Genomic DNA, 20,882 nt, shown 5'->3' with positions numbered 1-20,882 from the left:
AGAAAAAAGAATAGAAGTTATTTTTATTTTCTATAAGTTAATTACGGTAGGGATAGAAGAAAAAAGAATAGAATTACCGTAGAGAGAAGAAAAAAGAATAGAATTACTATAGAGAGAAGAAAAAATAATAGAATTACTATAGAGAGAAGAAAAAAATAATAGAATTACTATAGAGACAAGAAAAAAGAATAGAAGTTATTTTTATTTTCTATAAGTTAATTACGGTAGGGATAGAAGAAAAAAGAATAGAAAAAAGAATAGAAGTTATTTTTATTTTCTATAAGTTAATTACGGTAGGGATAGAAGAAAAAAGAATAGAATTACCGTAGAGAGAAGAAAAATTTTCTATAAGTTAATTACGGTAGGGATAGAAGAAAAAAGAATAGAATTACCGTAGAGAGAAGAAAAAAGAATAGAATTACCGTAGAGAGAAGAAAAAAGAATAGAAAAGAAAAAAGAATAGAAGTTATTTTGGAGTTCTTATTTTTTATTTTAGAAGTTATTTTGGAGTTCTTATTTTTTATTTTTTCGTGTAAGTAAGTTTTAGTTTGATAGTTACATTTGAGACATATATTACACAAGTAAATGATATTAAGAGCATTATCTTTAATTATCATTAAATGATAATACACTAGGTTGGCTCATCTTTTGATGACATGAACATAGGGGCATTTCGGGAATTGAACTTGTGACCTCTCGCACCTTAAGCGAGAATCATACCACTAGACCAAATGCCCTTTCCAAAAAAAAATGCAACATTTTTAGCTCCTACTCAATATATTTTTTTCCCTCAAGTTTGAAATCTAGTTTCTTGAGCGGTTGTTGGACTATAAAACAAAAAGTTGATGGTCTAGTATTTTACTTGTAAGTAAGGCTTGTAATATTCAATGGTTCTAATATGCAAGTGTTATCAAATAAACTACAACCCAACAAATGAATCAAACTAATCAGTTTGGGTTGGGTTGGATTTATTCGGCTCAGTTCATCAGTTTGTTTGATTTAATTCTTCTATTTTGCTTCGTATGACAAGAAAATGAAATTGTATTGAATGTACATAGTTTGATTTATGACAAACTCATATGAAATATAATTGCATTAATAGTACTAAGAGTTGGAGTCTATAAACATTTCATGAACTTAAGTGCAACTCATGCTTCACTAAAGACGAGATAAACTTTAGTTAACTAATTGGAACTTTAAATTACTTCATGTGGAGCTTCAATTACTCTATGTTAGCTCCTATCTTCAGGATTTACTAATTGGACAGAGTTCTTGGATTTAGGAGATTGTTTTATGTAATTTAGGTACTGGTTGTATATTATGGATGAACACTAGAGTTTCTATTCTAGTTTTTGTTTGAAGGCTAAATTGTCATCTATGTTGTATGGCAATAAAATTTGTTTAGATGAAATTTTAGTTAAAGTTGCATATTTTACTTCTTGCGAGTAAAAAATTTGTTTCTTCGCATAATATGAATTTAGTTACAAAGTTTTTAGGAATAAGATGGAGAAAGAAATTTTCTTTAAAATAATAATTAGACCCAAGTTCATCTTTAGAAATTTTCTTTAAAATAATAAATAGACCCAAGTTCATCTTTGTTGTTGTCTAATTGTGATTTTGCAAAAAGCTTAACTAATATGAAATATCGAGGTAAATCAAGAATATATCCTACACGTCATTCAAGATGACAATAAAATTGAGTTAAATTGAACGCAGTTTTAGTTTCATGTTTACTAGGTTCAAGATGAAGCATAATTGTATTAATGATATTAAAGAGAAATTCGTGTTTTATTAGAAGAGACCAACTTCATTTAAGGTACTAGGAGTTTAAACTACTTCCATTGTAATTTCAATCACTCCATAATGATTACAAATTTAGGGTTGGCTAATTGGACATCAATTATCAACTTTAGGTTATAATTTAGGTAGTAGCCATTATAATATTGATAACTCTGTAAGAGTAGAGTTATATCAAGTCTTTTTATAGTTAATATTGCACCCTTATTCACAATTTTCTCATTTATTACCCATTTATTCTACTTAGTGAGCATGAAATCGTTTATTGCGGTCTAACATGAAAAAAAAATGATTTGGCATAAATCGATCTTAATTGTATATTTAGTTGAATTATATGGTATAATTTCAGACATTTATGCTAAACCATGTGGGAGTAGCAAATTTGGAAACAAATGGGGGATGACATGAAAATTTTAAATCCACATCATCAGTCCAAGTGGGTCATTGACTACCCAATGAGGAACATCATATGTGGACTACTTATTTCTTTTCAGCCCTAAAGGGGAACCCATGCTCAATATAAAAAGGAAAAGGAAGACCAAGAGGAGAGGAGCCACATTTTGGGGGAGAAAATCGAATTACAAAGCAGCATCCTCGGCTGTGAAACCAGAGAAGAAGAAGAAAACACTAATTCAGCAGCTGTTGACAGCAGAAAGAAAAGGAGACCAACAAGGATTGATTAGGGCAAAGAGATGGACGTGAGAGCTCAAGAGAAGGGAACTTCCATTGACGATCGGCAACAAACCGGGATAACTCTCTATTTTCTTATTCCATCAATTTTACATGATGAAGATGCGGATTCCTCTGTTTAATTCAGTTTGTATGGAGAGCTAAACATAATTGGGGAGGCGAGAGAGTTTTATATAGTTTAAGTATGTTGACGATATGATTTTAGTTTATTAAAGAGTTGTTTTTAATAGCCCTAAGCAATGCTCCTAACGTTCTATTAACCACCTTAGTTTGCTCGTTAATCTGAAGATGACATGTAGTTGAAAACAATAATTTGTTACCCAATTTATGACTTAATATTCTTATAAATAATAGCCCTAAGCAATGCTCCTAACATTTTGTTACCCAATTTATGACTTAGTATTCCAAAAGTGACTTAAAAATTTAATATCCCTATCTTTTTTTTGTGCAGCAAACATTGGCAACATTGACTACAAAACTTATAAACATCGTGCTTCATGGCAAAGGTCATATGGATCGTGATGAGCATTTTCTCCCATATCTTGGTTTCGCTAACTAAAGTTTTCCAATAACTCCGAAACTTCATTACCTTATATAAACTCTTGGGATAAGGATTCATATAACATTTCATAAAATAAGATCTACCGATGAATTTCATAGCATTTGAAGGTCATCTAGGTCATGAACCGAAGGTAAATTACCTTAGGGGCACTATGGTCATTTTACAATGTTTCTTGGTTTCCCTACTTTTCCTTATTCAATGACCACCAAATTTCATATCTGACCTCAACATACTATGATATGCTCAGTATTAAAATTTGATAGGCAGCGAAGCTCATATAGTGGGTTATTTTAACGTTACTTAAATCTTGAGCTATTTGATCGGTTCAGGGTCTTAACTCACGGTTCTATGGGTTTTTCTTTCTTATATCCTTAATTCATACTTGGTTTAGGGTTCATATGAAAATCCAAGCGAATTCTACAAGTATTTCTTAACAAAAAGTCCAAGGTAGCTACTTGCCTCGTCGTCGACATTTGGGACGTCCATTCTTGAGCTTCCAGTATCTAAATTACTTCAAAATTTCCTTCCACGTACTCCTTATTGTGTCTAGTTTCTGAAACCATAAGATTTTCTATGAGAATCGGTCTGGAATGGGGTTAAAATTGAGAAAACTCGAGAAAAGATCAAATTTTGAGTTGACTTGGTCAGTTCAGTTGAACTGGCCATATCATCGTTTTCTTCCTCTGAACAGGAAGAAGATGCGCATTTTTCGCGTCGCCGCCATCTGAAACTCGGCTTGTACAGTCACATTTACAGCGTTTCTCTCCTCGATTTCTTCGTGAAACTTAAAGATGGGTATTACAAGGAAGGGCTAGTGATTGATTTGATACCTTCTCGTGGATCGTAGCCTAAGATATTCGCTTCCAAAGTTCATCCAAAATCTGATTTATCGCTGGAGATAAAACAAAGGATTTCTTATTGGGTAGCTGATTCTAGGGGTTTCAAGGCCCTATTTCTTCATCGAACCTCTTTCATATCCTTTCTTCAGGCTAAAGGAATTGGTTTGGAGGAACGTCTTTCAATGCAAGACGTTAATTTTTAAAAATCGTTCTCGGTATGCAACTCCCTAGAAACGCCAGATTTTTCAATCTCCTGGGTAGCTTGTTTTACGATGTTTCCTCTCTCGATTCCTTCATCAAGTTTACTCAACTTCTTCCTCTGAAGCTAGAGGATCCTTAATTTGAAGGAAAAGAGATCGAAGATAGGAATTCGACTCTTATCCCCAATTTAATTTCGAAACCTATTTCCTTCAATTCGACACGCTCTCGAGGTTACTTTTCTTTGTGGTCTTCTATGGAAGCATTCCTTGGAGGTGTAGAAACTGATTGGAATCATTCTTGCTCGACGAATCATCATGTATCCTTGTGTTGGATTTTCAAGTTTTTCTTGAAGTTCTTCAATGGTTGATTGAATTGGGGGAATGGTTTCTAGGCTCTTTCAGCACTATATTCCTTCACAGAACTTGTGGGTAATCTTATTGAGAAACGGTAGGAATAAGTTTGAAGAGAAATGGTGGAGGATTGCTCTCAAATTTCGAAGAAATCTGAAAGTAGGAGACCCATAATCTAAACGCTTATTGCCCTCGATTGGGGGATCGACCTTTCTCGATTCTTATTCCGTTTTGTTTCTCCTACTTCAGACTTTATAGGAGGAGCTTAAACCGACATTGAGAACCCCAGATTCTTCGTTATTTAGAAGTTTAAAGAGAAATGGTTTACGTTGCATAAAAAATAAACTAGTTATTATTTATTTTTCAAATTTCAAAGAATAATGAATTAGCACAAATACCTTTACACATGAATTTTGATTTTTAGTGTTAGCAGGGATAGCTTAGTTCGGACTGAATATCTGAAGGTTACATGTTTAATCCACGTTCACTGCACTTGGTTTATGTTGCATAAGTTCATTAAGTTGCATAACTTTATTCAATCTAAAATTAGTGATTATTTCTTTTAAAAATATAATGAATTAGCAGAAATACCTTTACTTATGATTTTTTTTTTCAAATATTAGCGAAGATAACTTAGTTTTGAGAGCGTCAGACTGAAAATGTGAAGGTCACGTGTTCGATCCACGTTCACCGCACCTGATTCAAGTCACATAACTTCACTCGTGATTATTTCCTTTTAAAATATCAATTGATTATTTCCTTTTAAAATATCAATTTATTAGCTAAATACTTTACTAATGAGTTTTCATTTTTAATGTTAGCCCGGATAGCTTCGTTGGGAGAGCGTCACTAAAGATCTCAAGGTCACGTCTTAGATCCACGTTCACTACATCTGATTCAAGTTGACTAAGTTGCATAATCTTGCTATTCAATCTAAAATTAGTGATTATTTCTTTTTTAAAATCTCAATGATGTAGTGAAAATATCTTATTAACCGATGAATTTTTATTTTTAATGTTAGCGGGGATAGCTCAGTTTGGAGAGCGTTCAAGTTGACTAAGTTGCATAACCTGGCTACAAAATCTAAAATTAGTGATTATTTTTTTTTTAAATCTCAATGAAGTAGTGAAAATATCTTAACCGATGAATTTTTATTTTTAATGTTAGCGGGGATAGCTCAGTTTGGAAGATCTGAAAGTCACGTGAGAGCATCACTGAAGATCTGAACGACACGTGTTTGATCCACGTTCACCGCACCTAATTCAAGTTGACTAACTTGCATAACCTAAATATTCAATCTAAAATTAGTGATTAGAAGTGTTTGATCCAGCCACCTGATTCAAGTTGACTAAGTTGCATAACCTCGCTATTCAATCTAAAATTAGTGATTATTTCTTTTTAAAATCTCAATGAAGTAGTGAAAATATCTTAATAACCGATGAATTTTTATTTTTAATGTTAGCGGGGATAGCTGAATTTTTATTTTTAATGTTAGGGGGGATAGCTCAGTTTGGAGAGGGTTCAAGTTGACTAAGTTGCATAACCTGGCTATTCAATCTAAAATTAGTGATATTTCTTTTTAAAATCTCAATGAAGTAATGAAAATATCTTAACCGATGAATTTTTATTTTTAATGTTAGCGGGGATAGCTTAGTTTGGAGAGCGTCACTGAAGATCTGAAAGTCACGTGAGAGCATCACTGAAGATCTGAAAGTCACGTGAGAGCATCACTGAAGATCTGAAAGTCACGTGAGAGCATCACTGAAGATCTGAAAGTCACGTGAGAGCATCACTGAAGATCTGAAAGTCACGTGAGAGCATCACTGAAGATCTGAAAGTCACGTGAGAGCATCACTGAAGATCTGAAAGTCACGTGTTTATCCACGTTCACCGCACCTAATTCAAGTTGACTAACTTGCATAACCTAAATATTCAATCTAAATTTAGTGATTATTTCTTTTTAAATAGCTTAGTTGGGAGAGCTTAATATTGAAGATTTGAAGGTCAGGTGTTGTTCGACCTTCACCACACCTGATTCAAGTAATATAACTTACTATCTTATCTAAATTTAGAGATGATAACTTACTATCTTATCTAAATTTAGAGATGATTTCTTTTTTATCTTATCTTAATTTAGAGATGATAACTTACTATCTTATCTAAATTTAGAGATGATTTCTTTTTTATCTTATCTTAATTTAGAGATGATAACTTACTATCTTATTTAAATTTTAGAGATGATTTCTTTTTAAAATTTCAATAATTTAGCGTAAATAATTTGACTGATGAATTTTCATTTTAACGTTAGCGTGGATAGCTCAATTGGGAGTGGGTTTGTAGATAGGGTGGATTCCTAATTCTTTATTTGACTATAAATGCTCTATAAGACATTTAGTAAAATGACTCATTTTATTGCATGGAACAATAAAATTGATCTTCCCTTAGAATTGTCAATACATTCTAGTTTCAATGTTGCTAAATTGAGTCCTTCTGATTTAGGTGATGATTTTTCTTATTCGAGGACGAATCCTAAAGAGGGGGATGATGATAAGAATCAGAGTGTACATTCTACTTTCAATGTTGCTGAGTTGAGTTCTTTTGATGTAGGTGATGATTTTTCTGATTCGAGGACCAATCTTTTGAAGAGGGGAATGATGATAAGAATCACGGTGTTCAAACTGGATCTATTACACAACCCAAGGCCAAGAAGATTCAACAAGCATTCATACTTCATCTACAAAATTGGATAGGCTAGGTTCAACCATCATTTCATGTGTGACAAGCTGATTCGTTTGAGTCAAGACCATTTGGAGATTCAAAAGTAAATATTTGCATGGTTGAAGTAGCGGATGAAGTTGCAAGCATCATTTCATGAGTGGTTAGAAAACTTTATTTCTTATTTTAATTTCATAAAGTTTGTAATGCTCAAATTGACTTCGTCTTCTGTGGAGATCTAAAGAGATCGAGATTAAATCACGGCCACTAACTTCTCTTGTGGGGAGACTATAAATACCCACACATTATTATGTAAAAGCATATTTGTGATCAATGAAATTGATCTCTCAAGTTGAGATGATCCCCCGTGTAGAAATTCGAGCATATCTTTGTCATTTCTAAGTTTTATGCAATTCTTGTGGTACATTGCATCTGAGTCATTCAATCAAGCCTTGATCTAAGTTTGATTGTGGGGTGACTCAATTTAGAAAAGGGTTCCATAATCTAATTCTAGCTTTATCTCTTGGTTGATCCGAATTTTGTATAAGAAGGAGCGTCGATTGCATCGATTCCATCAACAGTCTTCCCATGAGTTTATGGTGCATGACCCATTTTTTATACCATTCACCTTTGAGCGCCACCATAGTTTTGCATCGTCCATGAGATGCATTGCGACCAACGTATCTCTTAGGTCCTATGAGCAAGTTCAAGTAACCTTCAAGTATTTTTTTACGTCAAAAATAAAGCTTTTTAATTCCTTAGCATCCCGGTTTTCATTTAAGGGGTTGTGTTCTTGGATTTTAAGTTTCTTAAGCCCACATGAACTTGGCTTGAGGTGTGGTTCTCTACAGTCCAACTTGTCAAACTCACTCGGGTGCTCATCAACCATGATGTCGTTGAACAAGAGAGACCTCGAAAACGACTGGATTATCCTATTAACCATTTGAATCACCTGCTCATCTCAACCATGACGTCGTTCAACAAGAGAGACCTAAAAAATGACTAGATTATCGCATTAACCATTTGAATTACCTTCTCATCTCAACCATGATGTCGTTCAACAAGAGAGACCTCGAAAACAACTGGATTATCGCATTAACCATTTGAAATTGAACAAAATATCTATAACATAACTCTAACAAAGGTACGAAGTTCATAAAAGTCTTTTTAGTCTAAGATAGAAACTGTAAAATAAAATGAAATAAGAAAATAATATTCCATTGCCAAGAATCGAACAGACTTTTAGTCTAAGATAGAAACTGTAAAATAAAATGAAATAAGAAAATAATATTCCATTGCCAAGAATCGAACAGACTTTTAGTCTAAGATAGAAACTGTAAAATAAAATGAAATAAGAAAATAATATTCCATTGCCAAGAATCGAACCCGGGTCTCTTGGGTGAAAGCCAAATATCCTTACCGCTGGACGACAATGGATTTTTGGTGTAGATGTCCTGAAGTCTTTTGTCAGATCGCTGAAGAGTTTTAGCATGATCTTTTGCTTAATGTCTAACTCTTCGACACGTCCTTCCCTGTGTGTGTTAGAGTTCCCAAGGCTACCGCGACGTTTTAAGCTGTTCGATTGTGTGGCTCTTTCTTCAAAAGAGTCAATATAAAATGTTAGGTCTTTCATTGGCAACCCATCCAGGGGAGTGTCGATTGCATCGATTCCATCAACGATCTTCCCATGAGTTTATGGTTCATGACCCATTTTTTATACCATTCACCTTCGTGAACTACCATAGTTTTGCATTCTCCATGAGATGCATTGCGGCTAACGTAACTCTCAGGTCGTATGAGAAAGTTCTTGTAGCCCTCAACTCTCAGGTCATATGATAGAGTTCTTAGAGCTACCGCGACATTTTGAGGTGTTCGATCGTGTGGCTCTTTCTTCAAAAGAGTCAACATCAAACGTCAGGTCTTTAATTTGCAACCCATCAAGGGGAGAGTCGATTGCATCGATTCCATCAACGGTCTTCCCATGAGTTTATGGTGCATGACCCATTTTCTATATCATCCACCTTCGAGCTCCACCGTCCATGAGAGGCATTGTGGCCAACGTAACTCGTAGGTTCTATGAGCAAGTTCCTGTAACCTTCAAGTATTGTTCTACGTCAAAAATAAAGCTTTTTAATTCCTTAGCATCCTGGTTCCCATTTAAGGGTTTGTGTTTTTGGATTTTCAGTTTGTTAAGCCCAACATGAGCTTGGCTTGGGGTGTGGTTCTCTACGACCCTCCTTGTCAAACTCACTCTGGTGCTCATCTCAGTCATCTCAGCCATGATGGTGTTCAACAAAGGAGACCTTGAAAATGATCGGATTATCACATTAACCAATTGAATGACCGCAACCTCACTTGTTGAAATTGAACTAAATATCTATGACATAACACTATTAAAGGTTCAAAGTTCATAAAAGTCCTTTTAATCTAAGATACTATTGAACTTGACCATTATAGTGCCTCTCAAACCAAGTTCATAAAAGTCTTTTGAATTTAAGATACTATTGAACTTATCGATTATAGTGCTTCTCAAACCTAGGTAAAGTTTAAATATAATTTGTGACAAAAGATGAAACTATAAAATAAACGAAATAAGAAAATAAAATTTCATTTTCGAGAATCGAACTCGGGTCTCCTCGATGAAAGCTAGATCTTCTGTGTAATGTCTAACTCTTCGACACGTTTTTTTTATGTGTGTGATAGAGTTCTCAAAGATACCGCCGCGTTTTTTGTTGTTTGATCATGTGGCTCTTTGTTCAAAAGAGTCAACATCAAACATTAGGTCTTTAATTGGAAACCCATACAGGGGAGCGTCGATTGCTTCAATTCCATCAATGGTCTTCCCATGATTTTTTGGTGCATGACCAGTTTTTTATACAATTTACCTTCAAGCGCCACCATAGTTTTGCATCGTCCATGAGATGCATTGTAGGCCAACGTAACTCTCAGGTCCTCTGAGCAAGTTCCTATAGTCTTGAAGTATAATATCAAAACATATTAACATATTTGATATGTTAAATATTAAAATAATTGATGTGTATCATAAACATTAAATAAAAATATATATTTGAAATTTGAATAGATTCATATTAATTAAACATATATTATGATATTCTACAACATTTTAATATTATTGAAATAAGATATTATATCTTAATGTATTAGGTATTTGACAAAAATTATCACAAGATCACTTTCAATAGAACCCTAGGGTTAAGTCAAAAAGCATCGAACACTAAGTACTGTGACATTTTAGGTGATATTTTGCAGAGGAAGCTGATAAGGTCTTCAAAGAGCATGTGGTCATGTCTGGCATTTTAGGTTAACAACATGGTGAAAAGAAACCAGAAATTCTGATACTGGTAATTAACTACAAACCTTTGAATAAGGTTTTAGAATAAATAAGATATCCAATCCAAAACAAAAATGATTTGATAAAAATAATTTAGAGTCAAATGTTTTTATAAAATTCGACATGAAATTGTGATTTCGGAAAATTCTAGTTTCCTAAAAGGACAACTATAAAATAGCATTTAATGTCCAATTTAGAAAATATGAGAGGAACGTCATGCCATTTAGGCTAAATAACGCTCCATCCGAATTTCAGAAGATTATGAATGATATGTTCAATCCTTTCAAAAAAATTCGATAGTTTATATCGATGATGTGTTGATATTTTCTAAAACCATTAAGATCAACACTTTAAACATCTACATACATTCATTAATGTAATCAAAAGAAATCAGCTAGTTGTGTCCATACCCAAAATCAAATAATATCAAACTCAGATACGTTTTGCTAGATAGAAGTAAATTTTGTTGTGGTTTAATTTTAAAATTCGACCTATAAAAGAAGTTGAAAACACTTTGTTACCGGGGAGAATTTCTAACAAAGTCTCTCTTCTCTCCTCTGTCTTCTTAAACTGATACTAATCCAACCAATCATTTACATGAACTCAAAAGTTCAATTACCTATAAAAGAAGTTGAAAACACCTTGTGAAAGTATCTAAGGATACTACGACCTCTAGCTTTGCAAAATCCAGCGTTGTTGGCGCTTATCAAAATCGCTGCCAAAATAAAGTTTAACAAGTGGTTCTATGGTGTAGTGGTTAGAACTTTCGACTTTGAATCTAATGACCTGTGTTTAATTCCCGATAGGTAATCCACCAATTTATACAAAATTGGTCCATAGCCGATTCGGTAGGGTCACTTTTGGACCGATAATCTGTAGAAGGGGTCACTAAGGTTGAGATCATACAAAATGGGACCATAGCTCAATGTTAGAGCATTTGATTGCAGATCAAGAGGTCACCAATTCAAACCTAGTTGAGCCCTGTTAGGTTATGGAGTCTGCTGCTTATTTATAGCTTGGTCAACGGTTATATCCGGTAAAGCTATATTTGGTAAAGCTATATCCGGTAAAACTATATTTGGTAAAGATATATGTTGTAAAGCTATATATTAAATAGCTATATATAGTAGATGGTTAAATCGGGTAAAGCTATATATAGTAAATGGCTATATATAGTAGATGGTTAAATCTGGTAAACCTATATATTGTAAACTGAACTATATATATACCCTCCACTCAAGCTTCTTTTAGCCAGAGTTCTCCTTGCACTTTTCTCTATCCTGTTCTTTGTGTTCATCTAGATCGAGCGTTTGCGTTTTTGTGCGATCCCAACAACTGGTATCAGAGCTAGGCGAAATTCACCACGATCTGTGAAGATGGAAAGTTCAAACGTTGGAATTGAGAAGTTCGATGGATCCGATTTCGATTTCTGGATGATGCAGATTGAAGACTATCTGTACCAGAAAGATCTTCACGAACCTCTGTTGGGAGTGAAGCCGGAATCCATGACCATGGAACAGTGGAAGCTCAAGGATCGACAAGCCTTGGGGCTGATTCGGTTTACGCTATCCAGAAACGTGGCGTTCAACATTATCAAGTAGAAGACAACGTCAGATCTATTGAAGGCGCTGTCAAATATGTATGAAAAACCATCGGCTATGAACAAGGTGTATTTGATGTGGAGATTGTTCAATCTACAGATGTCTGAATGTGAACCTGTTGCTGATCATATAAATGAATTCAATATGATCATGAGTCAACTGAGTTCGGTGGAAATTAATTTCGAAGATGAAATTAAAGCGTTGATTTTGATGTCATCCTTACCCGAGTCATGGGATACTGTTGTAGCCGCAATCAGCAGTTCCCGAGGATCTGATAAACTTAAGTTTTGTGAAATTTGAGATGTAGTTCTCACCGAAAGTATTTGCAAACGGAAAACTGGAGATTCATCAGGCAATGCTCTCAGTGTTGATCGAAGGGGAAGAAGTAAACCGAAGGGCTCAAACAAAGGGCGATCAAAATCAAAGAACCGAGAAAAATCTCCAAATAGACCAAACGTAACGTGTTGGAATTGTGGAGAAAAAGGTCACTTTCGGACAGGTTGTACAAGACCAAAGAGAAAGCAGAATCACAAATCTGGAGATGTGATGATTCTATAAATTCAGCAGAAGACATTGGGGATGCTCTAATCCTCAGCGTGGACAGTTCGATTGAATCCTGGATTTTGGATTCAGGTGCATCTTTTCATTCGTCTCCAAATAAAGAGTTGTTCTGGAATTTCAAGTCTGGAAATTTCGAGAAGGTGTATCTTGCCGACAACAAAGATTTGGAGATTAAAGAAAAAGGAGATGTCTGCATAAAAACTCCAGAAGGAAATCAGTGGACATTAAAGGATGTCAGATATATTTCTGGTCTCTGAAGGAACCTGATCTCTATTGGTCAGTTGGACAGCACATGTTATGCAACAAAGTTATGGAAGAGTTCGTGGAAAATTATGAAGGGTGCTACGGTGGTAGCACGTGGCTCAAAATCTGGAACCTTATACAGCACTGCAGGGTGTATGAACATAGCTGCTGCTGCTGAGAGTGCTTCAAATTCAAGTCTACAGCACAATAGACTTGAACCTATGAGCGCGAAAGGAATGAAGAGGCTGGCTGCGAAAGTAGTTTTAGAAGGTCTGAAATCTGTTGATGTGGGTTGTTGTGAGAACTACGTTATGAGCAAGCAGAAACGAGTTAGCTTCACAAGGACCGCCAGAGAATTGAAGAAAGTGCGATTGGAAATGGAACCAGATGTGAAGCAAGGTTCCAAGACCACGAAGACAGTGGGAGTTGAGCTTGAGTTGCAGGGAAACTCACCTAGTGATGTTGTAGCAGATACTCAAGAACCTCCTGAGACTACTGCTGAGGAACCAGATGTGGAGCAAGGTTCCAAGACAACAAAGCAAGTGGGAGTTGAGGTTGAGTTGCGGAGAAAATCACCAAGTGATCTTATAGCAGATACTCAACAAACTCCTGAGGTTGTTGCGGAGGAATCAGTAGTGGAGTAACTGACACCTGAACTGGTGTTGAGAAGATCATCATGTACTATCAGAGTACCAAATATGTATGTACCTTCATTACACTATCTGTTGCTGATGAAAGGGAACCACAACCCTTTGATGAGACCCTACAGTTGGAGGATACAACCAAGTAGGAGCAAGCCATGGATGATGGGACGTCTAGGCTTAAAAAATGCGTTGTACTGAGATTGAGTACGTGGCCATAGTTGAAGCTGGAAAGAAGAGGATATGGATGACTGACTATCTGGAAGAATGGGCAAGAAGTAGCACGAAGATTCTTAACAGAAATAGTCAGAGTGTCATACAGTTGGCGAAGGAACCCGGTCTAATATTTAAAGAGAAAACACATAAGACGATACCATTTCACTTGTAGGTTAATGAAAGATAGTGATGTGTTTGGAGAAGATAGAGGGTGCAAAGAATCCAGCAAACATGTTGACAAAATGTGTTGATGTTGGAATATTGAGGTTGTGCAAAGCCTCAATTGATATGGTGCCATGAAGACCATGAAGATGCTCATGGTCGTTTGAGAATTAAATTCTTGGTTGACTAGATCAGTCTCCAAGTGGGAGAATTGTTAGGTTATGAAGCCTGTAGCTTATTTATAGCTTGGTCAACGGTTATATCCGGTAAAGCTATATTTGAAAAAGCTATATCCGGTACAGCTATATTTGGTAAAACTATATCCTGTAAACCTATATATGGTAAATAGTTATATATAGTAGATGGTTAAATCGGGTAAAGCTATATATAGTAAATGGTTATATATAATAGATGGTTAAATCTGGTAAACCTATATATAGTAAACTGAACTATATATATATCCCGTCCACTAGAGCTTTGAAAAGTATTTTCTATTCTCTGTAATTCTCTCTTACTGTACATACGTGAAGTCATCAATAAAAAAATCCTTTTAGCCAGAGTTCTCCTTGCACTTTTCTCTATCCTGTTCTTTGTGTTCATCTAGATCGAGCGTGTGCGTTGTTGTGCGATCCTAATAGGCCCTTCTATCTTGGATAGAAATTTGTTACACTTTTTGGACCGACACTATGTCTAAGGGGTCACTAAGGTTAAAATCCTACAAAATGGATCCATGGCTTAGTGGTAGAGAATTTGACCGGTCACCCGTTTGACCTTGGTTGGTCCCTTTTATTTTGGAGAGACACTTTTTACACTTTTAGACTGACACTCTGTAGAAGGGGTCACTCAGGTTGAAATCATGCAAAATGGGTCTATAGCTTAGTGGTAAAGCATTTGATTGTAGATCAAGAGGTCACCCGTTCGAATTTGGTTGGGCCCTTTTATCATTTTACTTTGTTTTCAACCTCTTTTAACGTGCAATCCGTGCTTGCAGAACCCACCGAAATGTGAGTTTGTAACCCATCCGATAGGGTTCTTGGAATGATTCTCTAGATTATCCCTTCCATGTTGGGAGTCGGGCCATAGGTCTTGGGTGAAGGAACCGTTGGTTTTCTCATTGTCTTTGAGATAACAATTCTTTTCTATTTTTATATAAATTTTTTAAATATGGGTTCATTTCCAAATGCATGCTAACACCCTTATTGTTTAATAAATGACATGAAACTAGTTTCACATAGTAACGTTGCTTTTGCTCCTATTGGTGAAAGGATAATAGGTCGATTATACCTATAGGGTAGTTTTAAGCGTGACAACGAGACTAATTTTTTTTTTTAGTTAAAAATTAGAATTATAACAATCTGCCTAAAACCCTCAGACTAATTTTGCTTCATTTCTAAATGCAAGCAGACAAAGTAGAAAAATGAAAACATGTAAATTGTAAACTCAAACATTTCAAAGAAATAAATAAGTTTTGATGGTACCAACGCTAACCAGAAAACAATCAACCAAATTTATTTCAACAGAGAAAACTTCATGTCTCCATCTTGTAAAGCCAATAAACCAAAGGGCCTAATATAGTAGAGAAATAAAAAAATGTTACCCTCATCTGTGTTGTGTTGTTTCATAAGTGATCAATGGATGTTGACTTTGACCAATTCCTACTATTTTTTTTCTATATTTTGAAACTATTTTAAACACTTTTTTCTTTTACTCATAATTTTACCTTTTAAGTTGTAAATATTTGTGAACCGGTGACTATTATGATTATTAGTCAACTGAGTTAAGTGGAAATAAATTTTGAAGATGAAATTAAAGTATTAATTTTGATGTAATCTTTACCTGAGTTTTGGGATATTGTTATTAATGAGATTCAATCTAATGCCATTAGTAATTCACAATGATAATATTCAAAATACTTGACAAAAAGAATGGTCAACGTAAGATATTTGAGACAAATAAATATTTTGTCCTCTATGATATATCAAATAACTCATTTGAAATTCCTTAATAATAAACCTGAAAGTCTTACATCTTTTATAGTGAAAAGTTCCTTAAATAGAAGTCTTATTAGATACTTCTAAGCATTTATAAATCAACTAGACACAAAGCTAAACATTCTAAAAAAGATTAGGGGTTAAACTTTTAAGTTAACTTAATTGAAGAAACTTATGATTTTTATATTATCAAGAGTTTAATTAAGCTACGTCAATTCAATCTAGTGGACCCAAGAATTGAACCAAACCAAACCAACTAGTTAGTAACATGATTTAGTGGAAGCATTTTCACGCAAAGTAGAAGCAATAATGGAGGGTTTGAAATAATATAGTTTTCACCCCTTGTTTCTCGAGTGAATATTGAAATAATATAGTTTTCATGTTAAGTTTTGCACGGAAGAAAGAAAGACGGGGATGTAAAGTATTATTTCAATTTGTTTGTAAAATTAACTATAAGAAATATATAAAATTACATGTTCTCCAAGAGCTTCAATCAACACCAGAGGGTTACTTCTACAACCACTCTAAAGGTGCTCAAGATCACAACGAGTTGGATAAAACAACTCTAGAACTTTGAATCCAATAACTTGAGTTTGACTCATGATAGGATCTCCCTTCTTGGGGAATCGGCATAAAATAGGAAAACCATTCCAAAATAAATTTGTACAAGGGGTTCTATGGTGTAGTGGTTAGCACTTTGGACTTTGAATCCAACGACCTGGGTTCAACTCCCGGTAGGACCTTTATGAAATGACCTTGATGTGAAATCACAGAATAAGGAACGACAACACAAGACATCTGCTCATGGTACATATAAATAAGTTCGTAGGAAATAAGCCCGGCATGATATTGTGCAATAGTGTACATCTGGGGAATTTATTATTTTTTAGGGATACCACTTTAGTTAAGTCATATGGAGAAGAAGCAATAGTGTACATCTTGGGAATCTATTATTTTAGGGATACCACTTTAGTTATTTAGTTATCCTACGAGGTAAAGTCATATGGAGAAGAAAATGTAAACTTTTTAGTTGACTTGGCCTGTACAGCCAAATTCACAGTGAAAAAGTACTCTACACAAAATGTGCCCCTTTAGGGTAAGGAACCTCTTAAAGCACGCATGTCACTCATTCTAACTACAAACACTACTAAAAACCTCATATTTAACTCTCTAATACCCTTTCAGACATGTTCACACTCACACAAAATGAGTATAAAAAAGATACATCACTTTCCACATATCAAGAACACTGAACCACACTCACACAAAATGAGTATAAAAAAGATACATCACTTTCCACATATCAAGAACACTGAACCACAACCATCTGGGGAATCTATTATTTTAGGGATACCACTTTAGTTATTTAGTTATCCTAGGAGGTAAAGTCATATGGAGAAGAAAATGTAAACTTTTTAGTTGACTTGGCCTGTACAGCCAAATTCACAGTGTTTCTCTCCTCGATTTCTTCGTGAAACTTAAAGAATGTTACAAGAAAGGGCTTGGGATTTATTTGATAACTTCTCGTGGATCGTAGCCTAAGATATTCGCTACAAAAGTTCATCCAAAATCTGATTTATCGCTGGAGATAAAACAAAGGATTTCTTATTGGGTAGCCGATTCTAGGGGTTTCAAGGCCCTATTTCTTCATTGAACCTCTTCCATATCCTATCTTCAGGCTCAATGAATTGGTTTGGAGGAACGTATTTGAGTGTAGGACCTTAATTTCCAGAAATCGTTCTTGGTATGCAACTCACTCGAAACGCCAGATTTTCAATCTCGTGGGTAGCTTGTTCTACGACGTTTCAGCACTGGATTCCTTCATCAAGTTTACTCAACTTCTTCCTCTCAAGCTAGAGGAATCCTTAATTTGAAGGAAAAGAGGTCGTAGATAGGAATTTTGACTCTTATCTCCAATTTAATTTTGAAACCTAATTCCTTCAATTTGGCATGCTCTCGAGGTTATTTTTCTTCGTGGTCTTCTATGGAAGCATTCCTTGGAGGTACAGAAACTGATTGGAATCATTCTTGCTCGATGAGTCATCATGTATCCTCGGGTTGGATTTTCAAGTTTTTCTTGAAGTTCTTCAATGGCGGATTGAATTGGGGGAATGGTTTCTAGGCACTTTCAGCACTCTATTCCTTCATAGAACTTGTGGGTAATCTTGTTGAGAAACGGTAGGAATAAGTTTGAAGAGAAATGGTGGAGGATTGCTCTCGAATTTGGAAGAAATCTGAGAGTAGGAGACCCATAATCTAAACGCTTATTGCCTTCGATTGGGGGATCGACCTTTCTCGATTCTTATTCCATATTGTTGCTCCTACTTTAGACTTTATAGGAGGAGCTTAAACCGACATTGAGAGCTCCAGATTCTTCGTTATTTAGATGTTTGAAGAGAAATGGTGGAGGATTGCTCTCGAATTTGGAAGAAATCTGAGAGTAGGAGAAACACAATCTAAACGTTTATTGCCTTCAATTGGGGGATCGACCTTTCTCGATTCTTATTCCGTATTGTTGCTCCTACTTTCAACTTTATAGGAGGAGCTTAAACCGACATTGAGAGCTCCAGAATCTTCGTTATTTAGAGATTGATCTTTCTAGATAATTTTTTGGTGATATCAACTTCGATCATGGCCTTATCGACCTTGGCTTTGCATACTAGTCGTTGGATGTGATAATTCGTGTGTGTTCGTTCTAGATCATATCAAATTTTTGAGAACATCCGACGGTTGAGATTTGAGTTCGAAAGATTTTGTTTGGATGGTCACGGTAGATGCTCTGATTCTAATTGGAGTGACATTTCTGTAATTATCCATTCTTCTAGGGGTATTTTGGTAATTTACCACTTTCCGAATATTTTATTATTATTTTTCTACAAATTTCTCATCGCTTTTTTATCATTTTCCCTTTTTTTTTTGAATCTTGAGATTTCTTTTAGATAAGGAATTACAAATCCGGAAAGATTTTTTATAATTGATAAAATGACTTTTTTGCCCTTTTGATTTACTTTTTCGTTTCCAATCCTTTTCAAAAGGCCTTTAACTCCTTGAAATCACTTGTTAGGGTACACGAGTGACTTGACTAAGTCCTTTGTTCTTGCTTTATCCTTTAATTTTTTTCCTTTCTATCCATTGGGTCTTTCATGAGTGGCTTATAGAGGTTAGTCCATGGCCCACACTCCAAAGTCCGCTCTCATCCACGACCAACTCTTAGTTACTTGAAAAAAAAATGATAAACATGAAGTGGGTAAAACTTAGTAAGTAGCCTACTAGTAGGTTCTTAATGGCGACCTTAAGCTAGGATATTACTTCTTGTTATGTTTTCAAGATCTTATACTGATCTTGAAAACCATCCCCTAAAATAACCTTCAATTTTCTCCCCATGAACACAATTTTCTCCCCACGAACACACTTTTGAAGTTTTTTTTTTTTTTTTTTTTTTTTTTTTGAAAATTCAACGGTATTTTTTTTAAAAACAAATTAATAGTTTCTATAGATTTTTTTTTTTAAAGATTAAGTGTATTATTGAAACTTCTAAAAAAATTAAGAGTATTTTTTTAGATAAAGTGCAAAGTTCAATGGTATTTTTATTAATTTAGCTTATAATTAAAAAAAAATACAAATTTTTGTTGATTAAGTTAATATTAATTTTATTAAAATACATAACACCACATCAAAATTAATTTATTAGGAATAAAACTAAAACTAAAAAATCAATTTATTTTAAAACTAAAAAGTATACTTAATTTGACTAAAACATCCCTTATCCCAACTATAAAGAATTTAATACCAAGCTCTCTTCTAATAGACAAACGATTTATTAACATCGATTGTAAAATTTCACTTCATCAATTTAAGTAGCGTTCAACTATAAATATCGAATTTTAAAGTATTCCTCGGCAAAGTAAATCTGTTGAAACTATCTATCAAAGGTGTTCCATAATGAGTTGTGGAGAAGTGTTTCCTTCAATTCTATTTTCAATTAAGGATGTCAATGACAAAAAAGTGCAAGAGGCTAGAAGGTTTGTAGGGCAAGAAAATAACAAGAGTCCTGGACATCGTTTTGTTTACAAGCTGTATCATGTGTCTTATTCATGGTTACTTAAATCTCGTTGAATTGGTGCGCCTTTCACATCAGAGACATTTGTGCCTTAAACCGAGCTCTTTGCAATAGCAAACTTATTAAAAACTCTTTGCTTGCTACAACATTTGCTTGACATAATTGGACCAAAGGACGTTATGGACGACCATAGCTCACTGTATTGGTCTCCAATCATGAAGTGTGACATCGGATCTTTGTGCATACCATATTCATTAACTATAACATGGCAAGAAATTTTTTATGTTTTGACTGGGAATGCCATATTCTGTTGTTCTTATATATCTTTAGTTACCTGTGATTAAAGCAAAGAAGTATAGACATGGTTTCCAACCAACCCTTCCTTTATAGTTAGTTCGACGAATGGGTTTTTGTTATCATTTTATCGTTAACCCTTCCAGTCGATTTTGTGTTATGATATCATACAGGGAATGAAAAGCGACCTTACTTCGACAAAATTATATACCATTTGATAATTATTGTTGATAATAAAAATATATTGAATTATAATCATTTTAAGTTCAAAAGTAACAAATTACTTGTAGATCTTTTACTTATAATCTTCATATTCTTTATATAGCGATAAGGAAGGGAGGGATAGAAAAGATATTCATAATATCATTATGACTATGCCATATTTCATTAATAAAAGAGAGTAATACATCCACAAACACACATATATATTTCGAGAGAGAGAGGGCTTTATTATAAGTAGAGATAGCATTCTAGTAGTTGTATTGCTACTTGGGGACAAGGAACTCGAGAACTTCTTTAAAAGTTCTGCACCCTTGTAATAAAAGACCAAGGAATATCATTATTATTTATAACTTCTATCACAATAATATAAATTCTACGAGGACGA

The 20,882-nt window shown here is 34.5% G+C and overlaps 1 non-coding gene across 1 annotated transcript; it reads left to right on the top strand.

The window, feature by feature from the left end:
- Nucleotides 1-16,592: 16,592 nt before the first annotated feature.
- TRNAQ-UUG (transfer RNA glutamine (anticodon UUG)) lies at nt 16,593-16,664 on the top strand. Its single transcript has one exon. It is a non-coding gene; the product is annotated as a tRNA-Gln (tRNA).
- Nucleotides 16,665-20,882: the final 4,218 nt, after the last annotated feature.

This window comes from Cucurbita pepo, chromosome 10 (assembly GCF_057944985.1).
Source record: "Cucurbita pepo subsp. pepo isolate OVF chromosome 10, ASM5794498v1, whole genome shotgun sequence".
Classification (NCBI taxonomy): Eukaryota; Viridiplantae; Streptophyta; class Magnoliopsida; order Cucurbitales; family Cucurbitaceae; genus Cucurbita; species Cucurbita pepo.
Note: the sequence above shows the minus strand (reverse complement) of the source record. Positions and strands in the feature narration are given on the sequence as shown.